Genomic DNA, 10,250 nt, shown 5'->3' with positions numbered 1-10,250 from the left:
GGTTTCCCCTTTTGCAGAAGTTGTTCTTGGAAGGTTGGTTCTCCCCTTCTTGTAAGCTGCTGCTCTTAGGGGTTGGTGTTCTTGTTGGCTTAACCTTATTTGGGACTACTTTATTACTAATGTAATCTACTGCTTATGGTCTGATGAGCTAGCAGCAATATTTGTGGGCAGGGTTGAAGAGCTTGCTACCTTTCCTTGACTTTGATGTACTGGCTAGTTTTATGCTTCTCCACATTATCTGTACCTTGGCTAAGTTGTTCCGTCTTCTTCAAAAAAATATATAATAATGATTAGGTAAAGTATATGGTTGAAATAGATGTGGAGTATCAAAAGTTAACACCCCCTAACAAAAAAAAAATCAGTTGTAAAGAAAGTTACTTGCTTTAGGAAATTAATTTACTAATCAGCGTTTTGAAAAACTTCTAAGTAATGGTGAACAAATGTATATTATACACTAGAACTATTTATGAATTTGTTTACACAATCTGAAAAAATCAAAATTTGATGAAAGTAAATTTAGGAAACTAGATTTTTACCAAAACAAGGGTAAGTAATATCAAACTACACTATTTCGCCAACATAAGATTTTATTTCTATAATTACTCAGGTTAGGTCAATTTATAGTCTCAGCCAATTTTTTGTTCATAGTATGTATATCCTTTCCATAACAGGAAATTAGAAAAAAAAATACAAAGTTGAACTCTTACCCTTAGACAGGAAGGTAGCCCAGTACAGTTTACAAAAATTCTTTATGGCTATGGAACAACAAGTCCAGTGATCTATGAGTAGATCAAGCATTTTAAGCTTTTATCTCGAGATTTTATGCTTTTAAAAATGAGGTCCTTTTTGGCCCACAGTAACCTCTGCTCCTGGAAGGCTAGTTCTTGTAGGTTGCTGTTCTTAGGAGGCTGGTGTTCTTGTTGGCTTAACCTTATTTAGGACTGGATTTTTACATCCTGTAAGCTGCTGTTCATGGTAGTCTGATGGGCTAGCTGCAATATCTTTGGTCAGGCTAAGATATTGTCGTGTATGGTTGCTAGCTGGCTATAATTTGAGCCTGGTCAACAGGACTTGACTGCACTGCCTATTGGTTAGACTTGTTTGATGAGCTTCCTACCTTTCCTTGACTTATGCTTCTCCACATTATCTGTACCATGGTCAAGGTGTTCAGTCTTCTGCAAAAAAAAAAATAAAATAAAAAGAATATGGATGAAATGGATGTGGTGTATCAAAAGTTAAAAGTCACATTATTTAAAAAATTATCGCCACCTAACAAAAAAGTCATTAGCAGCAAAGAGAAAGTTACTTGCTCCAGAAAATAAATTTACTAACATCAGTGTTTTGAAAAACTTTGAAGTGATGGTGACTAAATGTTTATTATACTGATAAAGACTAGAACTGTTTATGGATTTTTTTTATCTGGAAAAATAAAAAAAATTGGTGAAAGTAAATCAAGTTAACTAGGTTTTTAAACAAGCCATTTAACATTTAATGAGTAATATAAACTAACCTATTTCACCAGACATTAGATTCAGTTACAGTCATTACTCATACGTTGAAAATTTTTAGTCTGTCAATTTTAATGTTCATATATTGTTCCTTAACAGAAAATTAGATGAAAAGGTATTTGAAATCTTACTCTTAAGGCAGGATGATAATGTAGTTCAATTTACAAAACTTCTTTATGTCTGTGGAGCAACACATTCCAATGATCTTTGAGGAGATCGTGCATTTCAGGCATATGTCTCATGGTTTTATGCTTTTAACGAGGCCTTCTTTTGGCCCACAAACTGAAGCAAATCATGGTTTTGTGAGGCAGCAGCATAGCGACCAACTTGGGTATAACTCTGTAATGGGTCACTGTGTTGTGAAGACAAAATAATCTATCGGAAAGATCAGTTGAAAAGGTGACCAGAGTGCATTTTCTTATGATCATGAAATATGTTTTGGTATCCATCATTAGCCTCCAAAAGAGAGATTAGGTTCTGAGGGCCATAGGTAGAAAGCAGCTTTGGTACAACCTGAAATAACTTTGAACTTTATCAGTATAGCCTCATAATAGATGGAACAAGTGTATGTATTATTAATAGTGATGCAAGTATACTTATTAAAAGATAAAACTTCCATGCTGAGAAAGACATCGGAAATTTCTAGTGTTCCAATGATGCAATAAATATCTTATAGAACTAAATATAAGAAAACTGCAGAAATGAAGATCAGTTGAACCAAAGCAACGCCAAAGTCTTTCTATGGGTGATTCAGGAAGCAGTAGCAGTTGTTCCTCACTTCTGTAAGAGCAATAAACCATTCTTTGAGCAAAGTAGCAGTGAAGGATTTTAAACCTGAGAGCCGAATCCATGCTCAATGTCCTTAAAATGATGAGATACTAAAGGCTAATAAATCCACGTTACTCTTACCATTGGAGAGGAAATAAGAAATCTGGTAAAATTAATTTTAGACAGCCACCATTGATTTTGTAAACAGATTCTTAACCAATTATTTCAGACTAAATCATGTTGAAGGTAAGAAATAAAAGTACAGCCACAGACATCTTCAGAAGGCTGAAGAAAATGCCTTATAAAAGACTGACTGCAAAATTTAGCACTGGTTTAGGCATCAAACTAGGTACGAGTTGGGATAGAAGACATGAAAAGCAATTTGAGAATAAAGATGTGTTATCAATGGAACAACATCTGCTTGGTAGTTGATGAGGTTCAAGGGAGGAGTCCTCTGCTCATCGTTATTTCCAGAAAAGAACAGAATAATTGTAACCTACTAGAAAGACTGAAATTTTGCAGACGTAACAAAGGGTTATCAGCACTGGTAAAAGGGTACTCCAGTAAAACAGCAGCAGGATAACTGTTAGAAAAAAGTAGGGGGTTAGTGAAATGGCATACGAATTTAAATTTATGAAAATCAAGAGAACTAAGTTCCGTATGAACTATTTCCGGGGGTTGTTGGTGACAGAAGAGAATAACTTTTACACCTCTAGGTAATGTCTAGTAGTTGATGAGAAATCCAAGATAATTTGATTAACCTGTCATGGATACAAAGATCGTGCATTATACAGTGCATGTGCTAAGATGCCTTTTACGAAAACACTATACAAATTGAGGCGCCACTCTTGAAGGAAGTAAAAAGGTAGATAGTTGATATAAGCAAGAGCAACCAAGCTAATACTATAAATCTGGCAGACTGAATATCAAAGGAAAGTAGAACATGCAACTTTTACTGTCTAAAAATATAATGAAAAGTCATTTAATATAAAAAAAAAATACTTGAGGATGTGTGACAAACCTGAGTTGTACATTTACCCTCTGTGGTAACTAAACTAGAACCATTTGATGGCAACTGGAACTACAAGGTTTGACACCAATCACTGAAAACTTCTCGTACAATGTTATAGCCTCATTTTGTAACAGGCTGCCGAGGTTGCTATACCAGTCAGATGGATAATCAAGTAGACTTTAAGCCAGTTATTCACCATTTACCAGAAAGTCTCCTATTCCTGACAGAGTTCTATTGTCTCTCTTGAAACGGATTAAAGAACTTTATTGTAAGAACCTTTCGTTCACTACTACTGTAATTGCTATTACCTCTAAAACTCAAAGTAAGAGTATTTGTAATTTTACTAGACTGTTTAGAAACGAATACGTGATCAATTACCTCAAACATTCCTTTATCCTTTGTCATCCTTTTCAATCTCTGGCCCCTAACTCTTGCAAACTGTGCACTCAGTCAATTAGGATGTCTCCAATCTTTCCACACGACTCTGCCCTATATACAACTGTTAAAGGACTGATTAAGAAATTAAGATCGACCTTCGCCAGAGCAAGAATGATCTCGAAGTTGTCTGAAAGCAATTAGTTTTTTTTTAACTACTCTCATAAGGCGTAATTAATATATAAGTAAAAGAGAATTTAAGTCTTAAAAATCATAGTAATTGTTACTGTTTACCTTTAAAAGAAATCTTCCAAGGTAGGTTCTTCCATATGACCCAGGTGACTTACTAATTTTGATAGCGACTAAAATTCATTTTTTTTTTCTTTTAATAAACAATTCACATCTTCCTTCGTCCATCTATCAGCTTAACTAGTTGTGTTTCAGCACCCGAGGAATAGCTTTGCAAAATGAAAACATCGTTCCTGAAAAAAAAAAGAATGAGTCTACTTTATCTTCACACAACTTCGTCAAATTATCAAACTATGAGTGTTTGAGAAATAAAGTTATGTAGTACCATTCAATCCAATGGTTTATGAGGCGAAAAAGAAACTGTTTTAAAGGCTAACTTGACTTGTAGTATGCTTAATGTTGTTACTTGGTAAAAAAAAAAAAATTACGTACACCAAGTACAATGCATGTTCAGTGACATTAAAGTCAAATACACGAAAATACATATATATATATATATAAAAGAATTAAGATTCACTCGACATAATTGGATCTAATAAGTGTAAATCGTAAATAGTATCACGTCTTCCAGCCACCTAGGTTTACCGGCAGCCTTTCTAGGCCTACTAATGACAGCTGGCTCCTGACAGGAATGTGTGACTGACTAAGGGCCTCGCGCAGGCGCCGGGCTGCTGTGACACAGGTGTGCTATGCTAGGGGCCAGAGCAATGACTCTGTTCCTTCTTGTGAGCTTATACTGCTCCCACAGAGCTTAACTGCGATCTACTGACGCAGGAGTCAGTTTCCGAAGTTCCTATATTACGCCGTTCTGTACCACTGTTTGGCAGCTTGGTTTTGTATACGTACATGGGTGCCTGGCATGATGGGTGACAGTCTCCTGGTGGTGTCGAGGGCGCGTATAACCACCAGCGATTTTGCCACTTGCAGTTCCCTTTGACGTATCGTCCGTCTCCAGTAATACTACTACACCTGTCTACCAACAGGTGTCTTTCAGTTGTAGTAGGTAGTACCCCGTCACGAAGCTGGCGACCCTTCGCAACCTGAAATGGCGACTTGTTGATCTCCCCGAGAGGCGTTTTGAGATACTGGAGTATTGTCAGAGCCGTCTCGTCTGACTCGACGGCGCCGGCTTTTAACGCGTTTTCTCACGAGAGAGTTCTGGCCTCCATCTCTTCGCTGGCGAAGTTTGTAGTACCTCCGTCAGTCGATAATCGTTCTGGGGGCTCCCTGACCTGGAAAATATCATCGAAGGCGATTGATAATTTTTTAGACGTGGCACCGTTGGGGAAGTATAAGCTATTTTTAACCACGAAAGCCCAAACTGGCAGTAACTTGTGATTTCAAATACCAAACACCTTCCTTCTGGTTTCAACTTCAAATGCTTACCAGTGTAATTGCTTCTCAAATGATGATTATTATTAACTTTAATTTTCCAGCCAGCCCATACCCATAGTCTAAACAATCTTCCAAGACGCTACTTCACGCACTGGCGTTTAAAAAGCTTCAACGTTCCTAGTTTCATTACATTAGTCGGACATATTCTAACCGCGATTCAGAAAGTTAGTTAACATCAGCTTATTTTAATTAATGTTCAGACTATTGCCCGATCACTAATTTGCATAATCTTAGGTGATGTTAACATCAACTTATTTTAATTAATGTTCAGACTATTGCCCGATCACTAATTTGCATAATCTTAGGTGATATTAATCCAATATTTCGTACCCTATCTGGTCTGGCAGTCCACAGCCGAACTACGTAGTTTGGAACCTACATGATAATCACATCTTCACCTTTCGTTTGTTTTTGTATTTTTGTTTTTTTGTTTTTTTATTGTATGGTGTTTTTACGTTGCATGGAACCAGTGGTTATTCAGCAACGGGACCAACGGCTTTACGTGACTTCCGAACCACGTCGAGAGTGAACTTCTATCACCAGAAATACACATCTCTCACTTCTCAATGGAATGGCCAAGAATCGAACCCGCCGCGACCGCCGAGGTGAGAAGCAAAACACCAAACCAACCACGCCACTGAGGCGCTGCATTCACCTTTCGTTGAGCTACTAACTTTACTGCAAACAACACCGATGTCTATTCTGGACCTAGTCTCATGATAGAACGGTTTGACCTATAAATACGAAGCGGATAAAAGCATATTCTCAACGTTACAGGTCGCAATTTAACGAACAATTTGATATGCATCAAAAGGCCTTCCGTCAGACATACCGACGTCTGCCAGATGTCCGTGATTCGCCTGTGGTGTTTGCGCATGGTAACACTGCATCCCGGGTTTTAAATAATGTCCTTTTCCGAATATTAACGGTGTAATTCGCAAACAGTAAATTATTAAAACTTTTCAGTTGCAAATGTACACCCAGATATCCTTTATTTACCTAAAACTTAGACAAGGTGTAACTATTTAAAATAAGCCTGGGACGCAGTGTTACCATGCGCCACCACCACAGGCAGATGGACAGATGGAAAAAAACAGAGTATAGATTAATAACCATTTAACAGTTACTCAACTTCATTCAATAATTATAAATAGTTTTAAGAAATGGCTTAAGAGTTCCGATTAACGTTTCATGAAAGGGAACAGTTTTTCGTTAATAATAAAATTCTTGCAAACGCTTTTTTTTTTTAAATACTTAAGCGTCCCTACAAACTTTTAATTAAAAGCATCAAAGCGTTCCTACACCATTCCATAAAGAATTATAGACGTTTCTGCTTAAAAAAAATTAAATATAAATTACAAATTCTATAAAAAAAATGGCAGACTTTTACTAAAGAAAAATTATTTTAAATTGCAAAATCCATAAAACAAATTGGAGAAGTTTATACTGAAGATATACAAACGAAATATAAAAATTTTATAAATATATAAAACAAATTCCATGATCCTTATACATTTTTCATTAAACTACACTGCATTCGTACATATGACCATAAAAATGAGAGGAAAGGATTCAATCCATTCTTTCAAATAAAGCATTCTTTTGATGAAAAACTAATCGCTTCTAGATAAAAAAAAGAAAAAAAAATTCAGAGAAACTTTGTTAAAACTGTTTATCTAAACCTATCACTCACAACTAATACAGCAGCCTTCCTAAAACATTTAAAGATACGATGCACAGCTTCTGTTCACAAAACATTTAAATAAATATGTAACCAATAATAGTGGCGTGATTGGTGTGGTGTTTGCGGTTCGATTCTCGGCCATTCCATTGAGGAGTGAGAGATGTGTAATTCTGGCGATAGAAGTTCATCACTCTCGACGTGGTTCGGAAGTCACGTAATACCGTTGGTCCCGTTGCTGAATAACCACTGGTTCCATGCAACGTAAAAGCACCATACAAACAAACAATCAATAATATTCAATTGACAACATTCATCAAAGTTTTCATTAGATATTGCGTCACTACTGCAACTATTTCACTGGATGTCAAAACATGACATCAAATACTCTGATTATACAATAATCCAATAAACGTCTCATTTGATATTAAAAGTCACTTGCAAACTCTTCATAAAAAAAAAAAACGACACGGGCTCTTTGGGAACAAAACTGGTTGCAAATTTAATTGAAAATGCCAATGGCTTCTTACAATAGATTCCTTGCAAAGGACACCACAGCCTCCTGGATATTTTCATATTGAATGACACGGCCCCCACCACTTTTTTAAGAATTTCATTGGTAATGAAAGGCTTCCCACAGAAGCTTCCATGGCATCGAAAATGACAAAACCTTCCCGCAAACAGTTGATAGAAAATGGAACACTACCCAAGTTTTATTGTCATCTTACGAACATCTCGTAGAAAACGGTACACCCTAAATAAGTAAAAAAAAAAAAAAAACTGTACACCCTACACCCTAAATAAGTTGAAAACGGTACACTCTACACTAAAATAGAAAACGGTACACCCTACACCCCAAGTAGAAAATGGTATACCCTACACCCTAACCAAGTAGAAAATAGTACACCCTGCACCCTAACCAAGTAGAAAATGGTACACCCTACACACTAAATAAGTAGAAAACGGTACACCCTACACCCCAAATAAGAAGAAAACAGTACATCCTAAATAAGTAGAAAACGGCACATCCTAAATGAGTAGAAAACGGTACATCCTACACCCTAAAAAAAAGTCTGAAAATGATTCCCTTCACGTGTTATTGAAAATAACAAAATATGTAATGTCAGATTCCACTGGAATCTACATCATTCGCACAATCTATACACGTTTTTTTCCATCTGTCCATCCGCCTGTGGTGTATTCGTATGGTATCCCGGGCTTTAGGTAGTAACATTCAGCTTACATTCAACGATTATAATAATATCCTATTTCGAATATTAACGGTGTAATTCACATACAGTAAATTATTAAAACACTTTTCAGTTGCAAATGTACACCCAGATATCCTTTTATTTACCTAAAACTTACACATGGCGTAACTATCTAAAGCCCGGGACGCAGTGTTACCATACAAAAACACCACAGGCGGATGGGCAGATGATAAAAACAGAGTATAGTAATTAAAAATGAAACTTCATAAAACAAACATGATTCCTAAACGAGTTCCAACAGAAAAATGTCAAAACTTTTCCAACATCATCGTTTTGAAATAATGCAATGTCACTGAAAATTCTTGGGCAGGATTCCATGACGCTGTGTACTCGGCAAAATTAGAAACCGCAGCTTCCTACGAAGGTTTTAATTAAAACCTGTGTGAAATTCCTGCTCACGTATAATTGGAAAGGACGCAACTTTCAACCCCCCCCCCCCCCCTCCCCTCCCTCATTCTGTATGGCAGTAGCTTTACCACAGGCGATCCGTTGAAGATCTCTGACTGTATTCCTGCTTTCGAAAATTACCCATTGCACAAAAATAAGTAAATAAGTAAATAGATGAAAAATAAGCAAATTAATTATTCATGATAGCCCATTATCCATGAACGTTCCTTTAACAGTGTCCAATTAATTAAGTCCCTTCAACTAAGTGTCACATTAAGTCCCATTAATAAAGTGTCCCATTACCCATTAATAAAATCACGCATTAATCAAGTGTCCCACTAATCAGTGTGGTAGATCTAGGGTACTTATCCGCAGCGGCCTAGACTAAGGCAGATGCGGTTTTTCTATGCATTTTTACCTAGTGAACAAGAATTTGAAGTAATATTTATTCGGACGACTGTAATTAACCCCCAGGGGCCAGTACTAACACGGCGAAATACATTGGACGCCCCAATCCCTAGTGGATGTCGTATCCGCGGTTACGTTCCTTGCAGTCTGTGCGGACTGCTTCTGTAGAAATACCTAACCTTTTTTTTTCAATTAAGTTTCCAATTAAATAAGCGTCCAATTGAATAGGTGCCCATAAAAACTTCATTCGAGATAGGAAGGTAGTTATGACATTTCGTTGACAAAAACTAACGCGTTTTTTTTTATGAAGGAATAGCCAGCCACTCCTAATATTAGAACATCTACGTAGACCACGAAGGAGCAATTAAAAATATACCTTCCGCGAAATGAGCCCATGTATTCACCTTCCTGTGGTAAACGACCGTACCCAACTCAGCCTATGTAAATATGGACGGAAAACCCAAGTTTGAGTTTTAAAGTCTTTATAATGTAGGTCTCTTTACTGAATTTCTTCATGGGCAGTATCAAGACTCTCTTAAAACTATATTAGCGTTCAAAAAACAGTTTCTACAACTCATAATTTAATTCCCACTTCCGACCTTCGATTCCCATATTTTGGGGAACTACAAGTGTTACCCAGAGGTCCATGCATTGAAACATGTCGATGCAGACTACCCAGGTAATGAGGTTAATAAATTTGCATAAATGGTAAACAACGACGATATCGAAAATTACTGAAAAGGAAGCAACTCGTCTAATTAGGAGTTCAAGCATCGTATAGCTGAACTTCGAGATGGACAGAAAAAAAAAAAAAAAAATGCGGACCAGCTTCATTCACATGTAACTCCTTCACGGCGAGATCAAACTCGAATTGGCTCTTGAACAGCTAGGTAAAAGTACAACACCTGCAAGACGAACATTTATACAAACAATTGAAGAGGCGATGGTTATTTAATAACCGACATTAAAAACAAACAAACCATAGGTACACCTGATGCTGTTTTTAAAAACATTTAAGAAACTAGTAACGTCCTATCACTCACGAACCAAGGCACTCCTAGATTCCTTACCGGACATAGAAGCTGTTCCCTTGAGCACGCAGGAATCCACAAGCAAAGTACAACCACAGATTCTAGACTAACTCGACACAAAAGAGAATTTGGCCCAAGACGCTTCCGTCGGAGGCGCTGGACCAC

At 36.9% G+C, this 10,250-nt stretch overlaps 1 long non-coding RNA gene across 4 annotated transcripts in view; it reads right to left on the bottom strand.

Moving 5' to 3' along the window:
- LOC135204671 (uncharacterized) overlaps positions 1-10,250 on the bottom strand; it is a 10,256-nt gene continuing 6 nt past the window's right edge. Inside the window, exons 1-6 of one of the 4 annotated variants that reach the window (XR_010312285.1) lie at positions 10,125-10,250; positions 4,759-5,144; positions 3,958-4,145; positions 1,640-2,288; positions 708-1,175; positions 1-266 (exon numbers count right to left, since the gene is read on the bottom strand). The exon at positions 10,125-10,250 is cut by the window's right edge and continues 6 nt beyond it. This is a non-coding gene — a long non-coding RNA (uncharacterized LOC135204671). Of the gene's footprint in view, positions 267-569; positions 1,176-1,639; positions 2,289-3,957; positions 4,146-4,758; positions 5,145-10,124 lie in introns of those variants that run through there. The other 3 variants (XR_010312289.1, XR_010312288.1, XR_010312286.1) reach the window with 3 other exon arrangements.

Source organism: Macrobrachium nipponense, chromosome 24 (genome assembly GCF_015104395.2).
Source record: "Macrobrachium nipponense isolate FS-2020 chromosome 24, ASM1510439v2, whole genome shotgun sequence".
Lineage (NCBI taxonomy): Eukaryota > Metazoa > Arthropoda > Malacostraca > Decapoda > Palaemonidae > Macrobrachium > Macrobrachium nipponense.
This window is presented reverse-complemented; position numbering and strand designations above follow the sequence as displayed.